Source organism: Pelodiscus sinensis, chromosome 22 (genome assembly GCF_049634645.1).
Source record: "Pelodiscus sinensis isolate JC-2024 chromosome 22, ASM4963464v1, whole genome shotgun sequence".
Taxonomy (NCBI): Eukaryota; Metazoa; Chordata; order Testudines; family Trionychidae; genus Pelodiscus; species Pelodiscus sinensis.
The window spans coordinates 3587802-3607253 of record NC_134732.1 but is presented as its reverse complement, the minus strand read 5'-3'; the positions used below and the strand labels follow the sequence as shown (position 1 = coordinate 3607253).

Sequence of the window (19452 nt, the reverse complement as noted above, 5' to 3'; positions counted from 1 at the left end):
TTACCAAATCAGACATACAAAATACAGAAGGTCCACAGGACTCTATTACTAAAATAATGGCTGGCTTTCCCATTTTTACCATGTAATTATAAAATAAAGCAATCTGAGTATAAATGTTGTCCTTTTATTTCCAAGTGATACCTGAAACTGTTTTTCACTTGTGAAGCCAAACTCCAAGCCCCGCCACCCATAACTTAGCTTCCAGAGTCCCTGATAGTTGCCTCGCCTACTGCTCCCTGACACCAACCAGCTCTGTGTATGTTTCCATGATTTTGTTGTTCAATGCCCACATCCTGTCCATGACTTTCAATAAAAATATTCATACGAAATCGGAGCCTTATAGATAGACCAGTATAAACAAGTCATCGTCTGTATGAAATTTTAGTTTGTACTGATTCACTAGTGCTTTTTATGTAGCCTGTTATAAAATAGGCAAATATCAAGATGAGATGACGTACCCCCAGAAGACCTCATACATATCCCTGGCTGAGAACCACTGCCTCAAGCTTAGAGCATGAAGCCACATCTCAAAAGCAAATCCATGGTCAGTACATTGACTTTTCAATTGACAGTAAATGGCATTTAACTGGTACAATGCAATTTTCCAAACATAGTCCAATTTGATATACATAAAAGGCACAGTCCCCAGCCAACCCCCCACAAATGTAGATCTCCACCTCCTGCAGCTTCCTCTTATAGTACTGGATTTGTCCAAGCCAATGTAGATGCTCTAGCGCAGTGTTTCTGAAGGTGTTCCACGAAATCACTTTCAGAAACACATTAACTAGCTGTCCCGGTTTGTTTATTTACTGGCGCCACGGCCATGGAGCCTCGCGGCTCCCAATGGCTCCATTTAATCCTTTGCAGCCAAGGGGAGCCACGGGAAGCAGCATAGGCCGGCCCACACCACTTCCCGTGGCTCCCTTTGGCTGCAAAGGCCGAAACGGAGCCATTGGGAGCCGCGAGGCTCCGTGGCCGCGGTGCCAGTAAATAAACAAACCGGGACAGCCAGTTAATGTGTTTCTGAAAGTGATTTCGCAGAACACCTTCAGAAACACTGCTCTAGAGTCTTTGACAATTTCCCAGCCATAATAAACTGTATCTCAACTATGAAAATTAAATACCAAATGGAGCACTTAAATCACCTAAGAGTGGTTATAAGAACAGATAATTTGCTTATATCACTATAAATAATTATTAAAAACTCAGTACTTTTCATATGTACATTCCAAGTGCTGTATAAAAGGTGTGTGGGGGGGGGGGGAGATAATGAAACTTACCCATTTTATAGATGGAAAAACTGAGGCACAGAGGGGAAGGCCAAAAGTTTGAAAAGCAACCTTAGGTTATGTTTATACTGACTGACAGTTCACACTCAGGTGGTGTGAATAACAGAGTGCTGAGCTAAAACACTCTGGTTACTAGGAATACAAACTAAAAAGGTTCTTAATTCAAATTAACAAAGTTCTCTTCAAATAGGATTATATTAATGTGAATTAGGAACCTTTCAATTCATGCTCCCAGATCTAAATTGGGGTGTTGTAGTTCAGCACTCTGCTAATCATACCCTCTCCCCTCCCCCAGTCAAAATTGCAGGATAGTATAGGACAAGTTCTTAGCTTTGTGTACTGAACATGAAGATGGGTGTTCAGAGACCTGGAGACTAATCCAAATACTGACACTGATTCATTGTGTCACCTAGGGCGTGTCACATTGGCCAAAATTAGGCTACTGCTTTTGTTGCCCAATTCAAGATGCCTTGTGTCCGTCTCACTTAAAAATTCAATTGGATCTGGGCATCTAACTTCTTTAAAAATTCCAGCCTTAATATTTAAAAACAATAAACAAATATTGCCAAACAGAAGGAGCAGCTATATTATTTTTTGCTGATATATTCCCATTCACCAAAATAACTTTTAGTTGGTGGGGGAAAATGTATACAAAAAATGTGTTTAAACAAAAAGTTTAACTTTTAATCAGTTACCCTTACTTTTATGATAATTGTTGAACCAGTATTTAAACCCAACTACATCCTATTGTTTTAAGCCAGGCTTATACTACACTTGGAAGGTTGGTGTATGGTATGCAACTCCCAGCAACATAAATAACATAGCTGGAGTCAACGTATCTTAACGTGAGCTTGACGCTGTCTCCACAGTGGGAGGCCGAAGGGAGCAAATGCGCTCATCGACTTCCCTTACCCATCATGAATCAAGAAGTACCAGCGTTGACCAGCGGCGCCTTTAGCGTTTGATTTAGGCCCGCTAAATTGAATGCCAGAAGGTCAATCTCTGGCGTGGTAAGTATGGATGCGGTTTTAGAGTTTATAACACTAGGACATCAACTGGCTGGCATCACAAAGGTGACCCTGCAAGAAGTTACAGAGGAGCAGTTGTATTAGTGTGTATCTTCAAAAACAAGGAGGCATCCTGTGGCTCTTTAGAGACTAACAGATTTATTAGGACATAAGCTTTCATGGATAAGCAAGCAACAAGCTAAGAAAAACCACTTGTAGTGAAAATAATTTTTTGTGGGAGTGGCAGGGATACAGCCAGGCAGCTGAAAGCAGGGCTCCTTACAGCAAGTTTTTTGCACATATAAACATTTGACATTTTGTTAGGTAACAATGTAATATGGCAACAACAGTTTATGTAGAACCCTGGGTGGACACAATATTTGTATCCGCATCTGTATCCGCAAACATGAGCCACAGACATCTGCACTGACATCCATGGATGTGGCTCTCTGGGGATATAAAGTAAATATCTGCCAATTTGCAGGGTTCTATATATAAAATTTGTATCCACGTCCATATCTGCAAAAATGAGCTGTGGATATCGACATGCACATCCATGGATGAGGACGCCCACAGATATAAAGCAGATATCTGTGGATTTGCGGGGCTCGAAGTATGTGTAAAAAAAAAAAATTGGGTTAGACCACTTGCTTGTTAAACAGGTTGAAATACTGCCGCTTATTCTCTCTCCTTTCTGCTCCCCTTGCTATTGCTACAACGCATGCTGTTTGCAACTAGCTAAGTAACAAATAGTTAATGTTTGGGGCCATTTTGTTCCTGGAAATGCATGAACACTTCCTTAAATGAGAAAAGAGCCACCGCATTTGAGGTACTGGCCGATTTAACCATCCGATTTAAATAGGGTTCATAATTTGCCATGACAAAGGCTTCTTCTTCTTACCGAAGATGAACGCTGGGCCTGTGGTTAAAACACAAGCTTAGAAATCAAGAGGTTTTGCTCCTGTTGTGCCACAGGCTGTCTGACTGATCTTGGCCAAAGTCAACTATCACTCTGTTTTCAAAAGCAACCATTGATTTTGGATGCCCCACTTTGAACACCTTAGGCCTGACTTTCTGAAGTACTGAAAATATGCGCTGATTGGTGCTTATGGAAGCTGGAAGTGTTCCGCACCTCAAAGTCAGGGCCCAGAGGTCTCAGACTGAGCAGCCAAAAAAACTAGAGGCGCCCAAAATTAAACCAATATTTTCAAAACTGGCCTGCCAAACTCTCAGGGCATGTTTAAACTACATCCCGCTTTCGAAAGAGGGATGTAAATTAGGCAAATTGAAAGTGCAAATGAAGTAGGGATTTAAATATCCCACGCTTCCTTTACAGAATCGCATCACAACTTTCTTTCGAAAAAGGTTATTTCAAAAGTGAAACCACAGTCTAGACGCGGTTCTTTCGGGGGGAAAAAACCCTTTTTCGAAAGATCCTGTACTCCCCATTTTCTGTCATTTTTGAGGAGTACAGGATCTTTTGAAAAAGGGAGGTTTTTCGAAAGAACCACATCTAGACAGCGGTTTCACTTTCGAAATACCTTTTCTTGAAAGAACGCTGTGACACGATTATGCAAACAAAGAGCGGGATATTTAAATACCCGTTTCATTTGCACTTTCAATCTTCCTAATTTACATCCCTCTTTTGAGTAGTTTAGACATAGCCTCAGTGCTTCTGTTTTCCTAGGTGTGACATGCTACTACTCATCCCCCACCTAGGAAGATGTGAGGCTTTATTTGTTAACAACTGGAGCAGCTTTGAGACTTTCAGAAAGATGCTACATCAATGCAAAGGGTTGGTAATATTGCTGAATGCTGTGCTAGGCAAAGTGGCCATTTGCTTTTTGGCATGTTTTCAGTTCAGTAATCCAGCCTCTCTGCTGTTCTTTACTTTCTCTCCAGCCCCAGTAATTCATATCTGTCCTTGGTGCAAATCCAGCAAAGTCATAGGAGCGATACTGTGCTGAACTTGGTTTAGAATCAAAAACTACTCTTTCCCCAACTCTCATTGGGCAAGAAAAATGTAAAGCCCAGGGCTGGACAATTCAATGTTTTGCACCAACTTTACAACGCTGTACTGGGTTCTGGCCTTGGCATACAATCATGCATCGAGGATCCTTGGAACCAGGGGCCTGATTACACCAATGCAGAGTGGAAATAAAGCACTACTATTCAAACTTGGTAGCATTTTACACACCCACCTCCTTTTGCGTAAGTGTAACTGCATAGTGTGCATGGGCAATGGAGAATCGGGCTCAAGATCTTTTTAGAAAGGGAACCTGATAAAGGGTGTCATCAATGACCTGATCACTGAGGGGGCTCGATGAAACCAACTCAAGCCAGCTCGCTTTCCTCCAGCAGCTGGGTAACTTTTCCCACTTGGTCCCCAAATTGCTTTTCAGTTTTACATAAGGCTTATTAGTAGCTGGATCATTTCTGACACTCTCTCAGTTAATCTTGTCCAGAGAAGCAGGATAGCCTTAGTGAGGATATTTCAGACTCAGCTGACTGAATGGCTTTGCTCAATTTATACCCGTAGGCTTTTGATCTAGTCGCTCCTATTGTACTTAGGGGGTTAAATCATGTCCTCACTTCCTCCTCTGAAGGTAGGATTGAGCCAATCAGAAAGATTCTCAGGACCAGCCATCCTATTCATACAGTCAGCAATAAAACACACGCAAATCAGAAACCTCTTCTGAGCAGAATTGGGCCTGGCAAAGCACCTCACAGCCTCAACTACACACGTAAATGAGGATCGATCCTGCCAACCTCGCTCACATTCCATAGCACCTTCCTCAACAACAGTCCCACCGAAATCTATGGGACAGCTTGCAACGATACCCCTCGGGATCGGGTTGGCGAAATGTATTCCACAGTGAAACACCAATGCAGGAAGTAAAATCATCTTTTTCATTCTTTCCAGCGTATGGTTTGCACCATTCCACTTCACGAGTAAAAAGCCCAAACTACAGACCTTAAAAAGGCCCTGGTCCTGCCAAAGGAAATCATGGCAGCAGGCACCAGACTCTACCTGGAACCTTAATCAAAGTCAACTGGGCTGCTCAGACATGGGGGTGGGCGGACACCCCACATGCATCTCTCTTGCAGGATTGGGGTTTAAGTCATCAGCAAATGCATGATCAAAATGCAAATGAACCTTAAATCTTGAATGCTTGTCAGGAATCATCTTGTAGCTATGGGAGGGGCTGCTGAGTAGCATTTTCTCTTTCTCTCTCTTTAATGGAGGGTAGGGAAGAGGCCTACTCAGGCCCGCCAAAATAACAACGGTCTCAACTCAAATGGTTATAATGGGAACATCCCTTGGGCATTGCCATTACTGTGCTACGATTTTTGATATTCCCCCTTCCTGACAGGCCTCAGATGTTGGTGTGAAACCTACAAGGGTGAATATTTACAGGTCAGTAAACTGATATGCCTGGAGCTGCAGACTTTTTTAAATCCTCCTTTCAAAGGATTCTGAAAGATGAGTTTTAAGGCAATTTAAGATGCCTGTCATTTCAGAAAACATTCAATGCTCTTCATCCATTCTGGAGTGAATAAAGCTTTGCTGGAATTCTGGTTCAGAGCTGCATGTTACATATCTAATCTAAGTAAGCCCTATTCCAGAGGAGACTGAAATGGATGTCATGAATTCAACAAGCAGCCTTCAGCCATACCAACACACGAGCGGGAAACAAAAGAAACATGGCTCACAGTCATAAAGACCTTTATTTATCCCTGCTTCAGGAGAATTCTAACGCCCCAGTCTATAGCGAAACGCTACCGCCACATCTTCATAAAGCAGAACTCTCTCTCTGCAGTAAGGGATGCTACTAAATCAGACATTCTGTTCAGACCTAAATTCTGGAAAGTGGACACTCATGCACATGCTAAACAACTGAGAAAGTCCAGTGGGTTTTTCACACCATTTCCAGCACATTTTCATTTTTGTTACAGCTTTTTGGGGGGGGGGGGGAGTCCCTTGCACTGTTCACACCATTACATTTAAGCCTAGGTGTCTGTAACTCTATTTGAGGAAAAGGAAGGGAAAATAGCTGCTGCCACTTGGTTTATAAAAAAACCACACCCAAAAAGGGATTCATCGGGATCATGATGGATTTAAAGCTGCTGAATTCCTGGTGATCTGAGATTTTTAAGAGCAGTTTACACCAGTATTTCTCAACCAGTGGTACGAGTATGCTTAGGGGTACTCGAGAGAAGTCTGGGGGGGCACTTTAACACAAATGAAATGTGGAGAAAACTAAATTTTTGTTCTAAGTTTTATAGCACTTTTATTTTTGTACTTTTTATACCCAAAAATGTCATTGCCTGCCCAGCTTCGATTAAGTTGTTTAAACAAATGTGTTGCAACAAAAATTGTGTGTGTCTGAAAACTGTAGGTACTAGGGGTACTTCTAATTTTATTTTTTTTAAGGGGGTACTTTATTTAAAAAAAAAAGGCTGAGAAACGCTGGTTTACATAAAGAGCTCTCTGGGATGGTCTAGGGTTACTTGGTCCTGCCTCAGCACAAGGGGCTGGACTTGATGGCCTCTTGAGGTTCCCTTCCAATCCCACATTTCTGTATCAGCCCACACACTGATACTCATCTTTCCATGCAAAATATTAAACCAGACTGATTTACTGAATGCACCGAGAAGGGCAACAGCCAAAGTTTTGGCTAAGATGACTGTTCCATTAGGTATCACACCCAGACAACCATTTTCACTGTGCTGTTACATTGCAACTTTCCTTGTAGTGCCTATTGAGAGCACACTTCATTTCCGAATCCAACTCTCCCGCTGCATGGTTCCCCAAATCCTCTGTAAATGTTACATTCATTGAAACCAGGGGCGCTACCAGAGACAGGAAAAGGTTTTTAATTGTGCCTATGTCTTCACTGCAAAAAGAGAGGCATGTTTGACATTGAGAACGCTCAATACAAAATCCTACTAGAGATACGGCACTGTCATTTTTACACTGATGTTGCTAGTTGAGGTAAATTCCATGTTGGATATATAAGGTTGACCTGCACTAGGCTACATCATAGAACACAAGAACTGGAAGGGACCTTGAGAGGTCATCAAGTCCAGTCCCCTGCCCTCACAGCAGGACCTAGCACCATCCCAGACGGATCTCCCTAACCTGCACTTAAATATCTCCAGTGAGAGAGATTCCATAATGCCCCTAGGCAATTTATTCCACTGTTTAACCAACCTGACAAGTAGGAAGTTTTTCTGAATGTCCAACCTAACCCTCCCTTGCTTCAATTTAAGCCCACTAAGTTAAACCGACTTATATCTTGTCTCCGCTAGAATCTCACATCAAGATAGGAATTTCACTACAACTATTTTGATGTAAAAAACACACCACTTTTGGCAGTCAAGACACAGCCTAAGATTGTGATACTTATTTGACAGTGTTAGAGAACAAGTTAGACATGCTACTGCCATGCCTAGGAAGCATGAGTTACACAGACTATGTATTCACTAGCACAGAATATAAACATCTCTTTTCACATGGCCATTCACATACTTTATTGGGGCTTCTAAGCATCAAGACTTTCCTCAGCCAGCTGTAGTGTCTTAAATGAGGGGATACTGCCTCCATGGAGGGTCAGGTTGGGGGAAGGGCAGGGTCATTCCTCCTAGTCCAAGGGCAGGACAATTTTCAGACTTATTTTTTCAACAGCCAAATCACCATTTAATTACAGGTTCACATGATGGATAAAGCAAACATTTCGTTACATAATACGGGGATAAGCCATTAGATCTTGCTTCTTCCCTTCCCACCTTCTTTGCCCTTTTCATCCATTCGCCACCTGTCTGTCTGTACCTCTAGGTGTCTTTTCTTCACTCTTTTTTTTAAAACATCTGTGCTTCCTCTAGGACTAGTTTATCTATTATTGTTCTTGCCCTTACATGCTTCAGTGCCTTTCTCTTCTTCCTCATTGCTCTATGTCAAGTTTTTTTTCTGATCTGACCTGTTTTCCCCTATTTTTACCTTCAGTGTTTTCCTTTTTCCTTTTTTTTCCTCTTTTCTCCCAATTCCATTCTTTCTCTCTCTCCTCCCCCTTCCCCACTCTATTTCTAATTCTCTTCCTACAGACCCCTTCAAGTAGAGCTGGAGTAAAGATCCTGCTTGTCCACAAAATGCGGGGGATGAAGATGTTTGGCCAGCCATGGTCTTTCAAAATCAGGTGAGCCTGCTTGAAAACCCGCCCAAATCCCCTGTCCTGGTCTCCAAATCTGTAAAATTTGCACCACCAAACACTCATATACCCTGCTCTGAACCAGTCAGTGAGGGGGAAGCCTAGCATACTAGGATCTCTGTCCCACTCCCATTGTATGTACAGGATTTCAAAGAACATTCCCTTCTCTAATTTAGCCTAAGGATACACATAGCTCTTCCTCCTTGTCAAGTGTCCAAACAGCAAAATGCGTGTGTATGGGCAAGAAAGGGGGAAGGGCTCCTGGCTTTTTTTAAAGCCCTTCCAAACTTTTTCCTTTAGAGCAATGGAAAGCCATTAGTAAGGGCTAGTTACACCAGAATAATTATTGCTCTCTTTATATCAGTATATGTCCCCATGAGAATACACTCCCTGGAATTATAGTATAATTACTCTGCTTACAAGGCCAGGATTTATCCCAGTATAACTGTAGCAGAGTAAGACTCAGAGGGGAAGCCATGTTAGTCTGTAACTTTAAAAAAAATAGTCCTGTAGCACCTTAGAAACTAACAAATATATGTATATTATCAGGGCTCGACAAATAATGCAATCTACTTGCCCGTGGCGAGTAGGTTGCAACTCGGAAGAGCAGGGTTCGGGTGCTACTATTCGGGTTTTTTTGGAAGGGGGTTGCTTTTTGGGTTTGAGTTGGTTTTTTGGTTGGTTGGTTGGTTTTTTTTGTTTTGTTGGTTTGTAGCAGAATAATTCTCTTGCTATAACTATGCTGGGAAGTTTCCCTAAAAGTTGGAGGAGGAAATAAATATTGGAATTAAAAGAGACCCTCAAACAAGCTTTTGTAAAGCAAGACTCTCTCACACACAGGGCTCCTGTTCATTTATATTTGTCTGGATTCTCTGCTAGGTCACAGTCCCTACCTGTGACATCAGATGTTTGACTCTAGGGCAGTGTTTCCCAAACGAAGTTCCGCAGAACCCCGGGGTTCCGCAAAGTGAAAATAATGCAATCTACTCACCCATGGCGAGTAGAAAATAAGAGTGCCGTGAGAAAATTCCATTACGATAACATTTTATTATTTAAAAATTATTATTATGTGATTTTTGTTTTTAAATATGTGCAATTAAACTAAATCTTGATCTCATGGCCTTGTTTTGCATTTGTTTATTATTATCCTTACTTATTTACAGTCTATTTTTTCAGCTCCATATATTAGACTGTTATTAGGGGTTCCGCAAAATTATTTCGAGTTTAAAAGGGTTCCGTAGCCAAATAAAATTGGGAAACACTGGTTTAGGGCACAGGCAACGTGAGTATCCCACTGCAGACTAAAGATTCCAAAAGATAGTGCCTAAGCCATCTAATTAAACACTCCAACACTTACGGGGTGGGTAAGTCAGCATCTATGCCTCACATTGTCACTGTGTGGGGAGGCGGCAACATGGTCACACAGAATGTGTCTGCTGCATCCTTTTCCCCTGCACACCATGGGCTCAATTGTGCCAGTTAAGCAGCACTTTAAGGAGGATTGTTCATGCCCTTAAAGTAGTTTGCTGGGCCGGGCAAAGTAAATCAGCAACTTGCAGGAACCTGGTCCATGTTTGGGGGTTCTCCAGCAGTATTAGTTTGGGGGTTCTTCAGCAGTATTAGGCTGCCACAGAGGGACTCCTGGATTAGCACTTGGATACAGTAACCAGAACTCCCACATGGGGGCATGGATAGACTGTGACCACTTACCAGTCCACAGAATGGAAAAGCAGTTATGCTTGTCTCTAGGGTGGATTTTGTCCCTCCCCCATCCCCAGCGGCTTTCCCGGCACAAAGCCCAATTAATTGTGGTTTGTGTGGTATGTAAAAGAAAGGGGGAAGATGGGAGAGATGAACTGCAGCCAGTACCCCTTCAGAACCTATGTCTCATAGGAAAGGATCAGTGCTGCAAAGCTCTGGTACATTTCACAGCCATCAGGAAGAATCCTTTGACACCTAGCTCCCTCCAGAAACTGGCTTGCTTCCTCCATTGCCTGCTGGTTTGTTACTGCAGGTTTTACTGAAAGAGTGATGCCACCACCAGATGCCTTATATGTATCAAAAAGACACACTGATTGACTTTTCAGCCTTCTGACTTAACAACCTGGTTTATCATTGTAGGGTTGCTCATGAGAACTAGGCTACTGATGCCAATTTCTAAATTTAAAAAAAATGGAAATTGCACTGATGCTTTATTTATTTTATGCCAAACCCTCAAATAGTAAGAACTGCATGGCGTTTTAAAACAGAGAAAAATCCAGATCAAATTATGGGTTTATTGACCTTAAATCATGCCCCTTTTACATCACAGCGATCACATTATCAATTGAAGGGGTGCACACGCTATAAACTCTCAGATGAGGCAGTGGCAACACAAAGCTGTTTAGTGACATAATTCTAGAATGATGCTACTGTATATAAGAAACTGTACAGACTTTTCATCCAGATGCCCATTTTTTAATACAATGGAATCTGAAAATCAAGGCAAAAATCCAAAATAAGGACACAACGTGTTGTTTTTTAAATGGGCCTCTTTTACCATGATCACCCTCATTTCTCTAGTTAAAAAAGGAAATAATAAATAAAACTATCACTGAATTCTGGAAAATGTAACATCCAAAGTAAACAGTCCCCAAAATGCTATGCAACAAATCCACCCAGCCCTACTCTTTTCTCCATGTCATACATTATGAATGTATCCCAAGGCAGCGCTGTTTATAAGCTGCATTTCATGGTTCTCTTTGCCTACCCCTACTTCGACACTCCACACGATGAAGTGTTGCTTAATTGTGCTGCATTAAAAAGAGAAAGTCTTGGAGGGAATTTAAAAAATAAAATCAACTGACTTTGCAATTTGTGGCCTTACCTGGTTCAAAAATAACACATGAAAAGGTAATATATCCAACAGCAGCAGCATGCAAGCAAAAAACAGCACCCTAGAAATACCACCTTACACGGCACAAATGAAAAGTGCAAAGGTTCCATGCCATAAGAACTAGCCTGGCCTTCAGCAGAACAGATAAAATATCAGAGACACAAACTACTGATATGTGCTGCTAAGCCATGTAAGTTTAGAGAAGCATTTCCTCTAAGACAGTCTTTAGGAAACCCCAAAGGACTGAAGAATCAGCAGCAAAAACCTCTTAAATAAAGCTTGACATGATCCATACCTCTATTTGGCTGTGCTGGCTTTTAAGATTTTCATCAAGGATTTCAGAGGCCTACACTGGTCTGTCCATGAGTTCCAACCCCACGGTAGGTGCTGAGGAGCATGCTCAGTGAGAGCTTTCTTACAATGCTCCACAGCTTCATGCAGCTCATGGCCCTGCAGTTGTGCTAGCCAGCAGAAGAGGAAGTGAGTGGAAGCAAGGTGCAGGAGATACTGTGTTACTCTTTGGGTGTTGCAGGGGGAAAGGAAGCAAATATTTCCCTTCCAAATGAAAAGCTGGGACAGTTTTAAGCGCTCCAGATCATGTCTCGGACTAAACTAAGAGATTAATCATTAAGTGATTAAAATGTGCAAACATTTTGCTTGGTGTTCCGACTGCCGCATTGAATATTTCAAAGAACATCCAAGCCAATATTATTGCTTAATTTAACATAACTGGATCTCAGCTATATTTCCAACAAATTAAACCACAGGAATAGCCACATGTTTTAATGAGGATTTGGCACTATTCAAAGTCAAGCAGATTTTAGCAATATTTGTAGGCCATACATTCAAAAAAAGGGATGGGGGGAAGGACACACCCAATGGGAACATATCTGCATTCCCTACATTAGATCCTTTTTTATTTTTAAGTGTAAATTAACCCCCCTAAATATGTTGTGCTATTATAACTCCAGAAACATCTGGACAATTTTCTTTGGCTTGTAAAAGACTTTAGCCAGCTTTTTCTGAGACTCAATCCATGTTGTTCACACAGAAAAGGATTCTTTTACATTTGCATGCTTCAATCAGATTCCGTAGTTTCTATGCCAACATGCATTAGTAATTCTTTAAAAAGAGCATTGGGGGGAAGAGACTGAAACATGTTAAAGTGTTTGGTTTTTTTCCTGTCCAGGGCATCCATTTCCCATTTTCTCTGAGCCTCGGTAGCCTGAAAAAGGTCACAAAGCCATGATCTTAGCCATCTGAACACTTCCACCTGCTCTAATGTGCAGTGGCAACTCGGAAAGAGGAAAAGAAAGTTCGTTCATTCAGTCTGGGTTTTTCAAAAAAAAATATATTCCAACTCTCAGTCTTGGGTTTTCAGAACAGCAAAAAAACTAAACCAGTTGAATCTTGATGAGACAGCTCTGTGTTAAGAATGATTGTGGCCACAATCCTACAATTTGAACCATGTGAGTAGACCGAAGAACCAACCGTGCCTTTGCAGGTCCCCCTGTCCAGATCAGACTGCAGAACTGGGACTGCAGCATGTTCTCAAACCCAAAGTAAAAGTACTGAGAGGCAAACAGCAGTTGAAATATTACTGGAAAACAAAGTAGTTTGTTTAACAATCCCACCACACCCTGCAAACAACTGGTCAGAACTATGCAGAACTGTAAAGTCGAAGGTGCAGCTGTCATGGAGACAAAGAAACCCACAATCCGGGAAAAAACAGATTACGAAAATCATGGAGATACATTTCACCACACTCGAGGGAGAAAAAACTCTTTGAGTGTACTATCACAGTGGTTTTCTGTTTCGCCTAAAATTCATGCATAGGGTGTGGTTATACCTTTGGATCTATTCTTATAACCCAGAGATGCTAAGGGCGCATTAAGAAGGTACCCACTGGAAAAATACACGGGCTAGATGGCTAAGCCTGAAAGAGAGTCGAAATGGGCCTCTCTTACAAATACGCAAAAATGACATGACTGTTTCTTAACAAGGAATCTCTTCTTGCTCACTAAGGCTATGTCTAAAACGGCACTTTCGTCACCAAAACTTTTGTGACTCTGGGGTGTGAAAAAACACACCTCGAACAACAAAAGCTGTAGTGAGCAAAGCACCAGTGTAGACAGTGCTTCGTCAGCAGGGGCCACGCTCCTGGCATTGAAGTTACCACCCTCGTTAGCAGTGGTTTTATTTGGTTGCTAGAACTCTCTACTGGTGATAAAGAGCAGCCATGCAGTGCACCTTACCATGCATGGCTGCAACGGCACAGCCACGCCATTGCAAGGTGTGCAATGTAGCCACAGCCTTAGAAAAGAAGCTACATGCACAGCCCTGGCAAGATTCTCTGTCTACCGAGATGCCTGCTCATTTTCACACCTTCGGGGCCTGGGAGGAGAAAGAGCAGAATGCAGTTTGGTGATCCACTTCAAGTACCTGAGTAGTTAGGGATGGAAGAGATCTACTGGATCCTCAAATCCATCCTCTCCGCATGAGCAGAGCATAGTCCCCTCACACAGGAGGTGTCAGACTCTAACCCCCTGCTATGGTCAGTCCGAGCCTGTGACCAAGAGGAGGTATCCTTGGATACCCAGCAGTAATGTACACCTCGAAATTTGGGTCCCTCAAAATTTGGATGGCAGGGGAGCTAGAAATAATGACTATAGGATAAATGATAGTGTAGAACCCCATTGGCTTTGTAGAGCTGTATGCCTATCAATCCCTACACAGCTTGGTCATTTATATCATGACCCCTTCCTTGTATGCCAGCCCCACTATGTTTTTTGATCCTTCCTATGCTGATGAAAGAAATATGCCTCAGAAGCAAGTTTATTTCTTTGACAGGTATGCACGCCTCACCCCAGAAAAATAAGCAATGCTGCCCACTGAGGAGCCCATCCTAGCCTCACTCGGGACGAAGAATGGGCAGCTGTGTTACAGATCCTGCAGTATTCGGGTTTGAGGATAACACGTCATAGATTCCAGGATGAGTTCGGGAACAGACAAAGGAGAAAGCGAACATGCGGCGGTAAGACATCTACATAGATTGTCAAGTCAAGCATGTTAATTTTAAACATCTTAACCTGTCAACAGCCAAGGGAAGAGCATTGTACAAGTCCAGCAGTTGACTGGTGTAACCTGCACGTATGTGGCCTGTATCTTTTAATAGGACACGATAGCAAAAAGGAGAGGCACAATTATTCCACCTCTGAGGCAACTGATCTCTACCCAAAGATGGAGTGAAAGGTCCAAACCAGGCAGAGGCACTGCTGGATCTGTCAGGAGGCAGGCCCGGGCTATGTCTGAAGGTTGGTTTTGCTACTCAGTTCACCACCTGGAAGTGAGCCGGAGGTTCTTGAGGGGAACTCTCCAAGGATGCCTGGACCTGAGCCAGCAGCTCAGTAAAACAAACACATTTTTAAACCAGGATAGATGTGGCACTCTGGGAAAAAAATTCTGCAAGGTGACTTGCTGCCTGATGTCCGGAGAGATGATATGGACAGAATTGGCAGCCAAACTAGGTTGGTCAGTCTCTTGGTGCCTGTTACTATATACAGTAAATGGTTTCATTCAACTGACTATCTATGGGTCCTGTGTGAAAAACGCTGAGTCATACCATGGAGCAATATTCTGTTGCTGAATAGCAGAAAGCCAGCCCAGAATGTCTTAGTGTCTCCACACTGGCTCCAGGGGTAGGACCAGCTAGTTTGCTGATCAGGTTGTTTCTTGTCAATTTTCCGCAAGGTTTTGGTAAGGTGTTCCTTGCAAGTCAAAGTACAGCCCTGTGTAACACCCAGGTATACAAGCTTTGGTTCATGGTCCACCGTTTCTCCTTTAGAACGATGTGAAGGTACCAAGGGGTGTAATGCAGGAACATTCCTGTTGTATGCCCCGTGAATATCTTGCTGCATCAGTTGCAACAAAGCTGAAACTAACAGTCCAAATCCTTCAGTGATCTCTACGTCTTAAAATATAGCTGAGGAGTTAAACTGGGGTGCAGGGTACAGAGTCTGAGCTCTGTTAAACAACCATAAATCTACAATTTAAGCACACAAGGCCCAATTCTCTTTGTGTGTGTAACACACTGCATCCTAGTCTGGTACCATTTTACATATGCTTACACAAGATGCGGTGCATCAGCTCAACAGGCCCTTGACTTGAGTGGATTACTCCAGATTTACACTGGTGGAACAAAGGTCAGAGTCCAACTCAGAGAGTGCTGGTACCACTGCATGGGAAACAGAGTAGGAGAGTGGCAGCCACTTTAAGGCAACACGAGACAGGAGTGTCACGCTGGAGTGGTGTTTCTCCATCGGACCAGTAATGGGATGCAGTTAGCTACAGCAGGCGCAGCAGTGAAGCACTACCAAAAACTTGGCAGAAAGAGAGAGGTACCCGTAAAACACTGAACCTTTGAAAAGACTAGTGAAGTCTGAAAGGGACACAAGCTTGAGTCCTGAGAAGGTCTGCAGTGCCTAGCAAACGTTGGCCTCTTCCACCCACCTTCTCTACTCTTTGTTTTGCAGATGTCAAAATGTACCAATCCATTTTAGTTAAAACAAGTTTCTGCTCTTTCAGGGTCACTGCTGTGAATCTCATAAATGTCAACATTTCACCAGGACATGATCTCCCCCGGAACACACAAGCCTTCCAACTGTCACCAACTGGGGTTTAGAGAACAAGGCATCTTTAAAACCTCCTCCCGAAGGACGGGAAGTCCTGCTTGTTCCAGGAGGAGTAGTGCTGAGAGAGGGAGAGGACAGGGCTTGTGGGGTCTATGGCTCCAGGCAAGAGTGCCTACATTGAACAGAACCTCACGTAACAAACCAGCTGAGAACCAGCCTGGAACCCAGGAGGGACAGAGCAGCCATCCAGGATGGGAGCCATAGGGAGCACCATGCCAGGAAGGAATCACCCGGGAAGGACAAACTGGAGCTGGACCCAGTATCACCAGTGCCCAGAACTGTGCAGGGCAGGAGCAGTGGGGCTTGTGACTTTGCGTTGGAAATAAGGAGGGAGGTGCTTGTTCTGGGTGCGTCTCCAGAGAGCAGCAGAAAGTGGCACCAGAGGGGTCTGTTGGGGAAAGTTTATTGGCGTTGAAAATGACCAGGAGCACCCAAGACTCACTGCTGGCCTGGAATTCTAACCTCCCAGTCTAGGCACAATGCTTAGCATCCAGCCTTTCCCACTGTGACACCCCTGGCTCCACGGGTCCTTGTGTCGGATGTTACCCCTTTTACTGCTCTCCCAAGCTTGTTTGTTTTTTCTCCATCCTTCCCTTTCCACGCACTGTACCATTCCAGGGTGGGGCAATGGAGGGGGTGAGTCCATGGGTGTCCAACAGGTCCCTGAGGTAGAAGTGCCTTTCCCTGCTGAGCATGTCTTTTCTCGACCAAAGCTGCCCTGCAGAGTGGACTCCATCTGGGCCGCTAGGGTTACACAAAAGTGTTCTTGGCAATATCCTACCAAGTCCAGATCATCTTTTTGAAGCAAAACCATGCCTGGCTTATGGACTCGGCCTCCAACCTGTGGATCAGGAGCACCTAAAATACACTGTCTGTGGTGAGATCCTCAGCTGATATCCATCAGAATGGCTCCATTTACTTCAGGGAAACTCAGCTGGTTTATCTGAGCAGGGAAACTGGCCCCATGTTTAACTAAGGGACTGATCCTGAAACAGTGAAGTCAGTGGGAACTTTCCTATTGAATTCCAGGGGAGCAGACTGTGTCCCAGCCCTGAGGAACTCACAGTTTCAACGTTTTCCTCAATGCCCATTCATTGCCAAGCACATCAACAGTGCTCAGCAAATCATCATCATAAGCAGCCAAAAAACCCCAGACAGAATTGGACGGCTTTATGCCGCAGCAATCCCTTGAGAACTTCAGAATGGGAAGGAGAGTTCTGTTGGGCTATCTAGGCCAATTCTAAATCACTCTTTGGCAAGTGGAACACTAATAGGAACCTCGCTAAAGTTTTATGGCGTTTAATTAAATATAAAATAAATAAAAATAAAAGGCCTATGCTCAATGAAGGGGGTAGGGATTTGTTCTCCCATACGTGGTGGGAGGGCCAAACTGTGCATGGAAATAGAAGAGGTTCTCACCTGTGGGTTGGGCTGATGGCTCTGTTCCTGGGCACTTGATCCTTTATGGCATTATTGTAGCAGCCTAGTGAAACAGTTACTATGAGCTGGACTAAGTGCTACATGAAAATCATGGAAATTAACTAACTCCTACTCTGCTCCTTATTATGATGGATTTCTTGCTTCCAGTTTTTTTTGGGACAGCCTCACAAAAACAGGAGGTGGAAACACACAGGACAGATAAGAGGGATTTACTGCAAGGTGGCTGCTTGGTACTCTTCTGTGCTGGAGTTGCTAACACTCTGTCCTTGCTGCTTCACAATCATGGAGCGAGCTGAGGAGGGAGGTTTCAGCCCCTGGTGCAAGTGAGCATTTCCACTTATACCACGTCTCAACTCAGCCCTGTATGTGTAATGCTGGTGAGGAAAGTGAATGAGTTTGGACAAACAACCCCTCTTTATTCTTTTCTCCTGCCCTAATACCGTCATGCCTGGGGCCCTGATAGTATTCGCAGTATTAAGCTTTTTGGTATTTCCGACAGCTCAGCACAATTCTAAGTGTGCAGGAACCACCACCCGTGTATGTGGGTTCACGTTCTGACTGGAATACAAACGAAAGTATTCCTGGCAAGTACAGCGGACATCGCAGGCCGGAGCACTTAGCATTCATGGATGGCTGGTGGCTGATCATATCTGCCACAAGAAGCCTAGTTTGCTATTTAGTAGCCAAGCTGTGGGTTCAGCCCATGCATCATTCTGTTCTGTGTTGAATTTAATCTGGTGGCAGAGGCAGGAAGAAATCTAGATGCAGCAGTTTGGGCTGGGGTATGTAAGTGGCAAAAGGGAAGCGCTGAATCTCCTCACGGTTGCACCTGTTTGAACCTGGAGTTAATGTCACTGGAGGTACACTGGTGCCAATGTCAGGGTAAAAGCATTCTTATACACGGAGATCAAAATTTAGCAGCTGGATCAAAGACAATATGATTGAGTTCTCATCTTCACCACATACAGACACTGACCTATATCTCTCTGCAGTAGCTACTCTCCTCACTAAATATTATGACATTGCTTTGATCTTTGCCAAGAAGCTATACAGCTTTGTGCTGCAGTAACCAGGTAATGTTCCCTGTGCAGACAAGAAATCGTGTTATATTTAACTGTCTGAAGAGGCAGGTCTGATACACAGTAAAAGTCTCATGTCCTATCACAGCTCACTGAAATAGATCTTTAACTGCTTTCACGAAGTTTAATGCACTTGAAACCCAATTAGCAGGCAGACAAGAAAACACAGTGAGAAACAATGACAATGCTCCACATTTCAAAAAATATATATCATTTGTGTTTAACACTGTATAATTTTAGGGCTTCAATTCCAGCCAATCCATATTGCCACCAAAATCCTAGATAAGTCACACTATCTATCACAACAAGTTTGACCCCATTTTTAATATGTAGAGAAAGGACTTTATAATCCTACAGAACACTGTGCAAATGGTACACTCTGTGGAAACTTGAATATTAGCCTATTCAAAGCCAAACCCTCTCTCATAGCAGCTCAGTGATTTTAAACACTCAGCCATCTTTTCAGCCCAGGTTTTAAACACTTTGCCTAGCAACTCTGTCTGAAGGGTAAATCACTCCAGAAATAGGCAGACAATTAATTCTCTTTTATTCTGGGAGAGAGGATTATTTGAATAAATAAAATAATCAGCTTAGCCAAGAGCACAACTGACAATTTCGAAAACCAGGGGACTTTCTTATTTTTCCTTCCTATTCAAGGTGTTCTTGGACGACATCTGGGAGGCAACTACAGAATGTCTGGAGGTAAATAACTTGGGTGAGCTCATCCATGCCACTCCCCATATTTAATCAGCTTGAGGAACATTTAAGAGATTTAGGGAGGTGATTAGTCGACTACCTGATAAGCATAAATCCCTACCAGATTAATCGCTTCCCCCCTTACTGCCTTTGTACCAGAGGCACC

At 43.2% G+C, this 19452-nt stretch overlaps 1 protein-coding gene across 7 annotated transcripts in view; it reads right to left on the bottom strand.

The window, feature by feature from the left end:
* The window catches only part of EHMT1 (euchromatic histone lysine methyltransferase 1), a 179104-nt gene that overhangs the window by 120809 nt on the left and 38843 nt on the right, over positions 1-19452 (bottom strand). Inside the window, exon 1 of one of the 7 annotated variants that reach the window (XM_006137165.3) lies at positions 11676-11771. The exons of the other annotated variants lie outside the window; for them this stretch is intronic. The gene's annotated coding sequence lies outside the window, so the exon portion shown is untranslated. Of the gene's footprint in view, positions 1-11675; positions 11772-19452 lie in introns of those variants that run through there. 7 annotated transcript variants of the gene reach the window in all.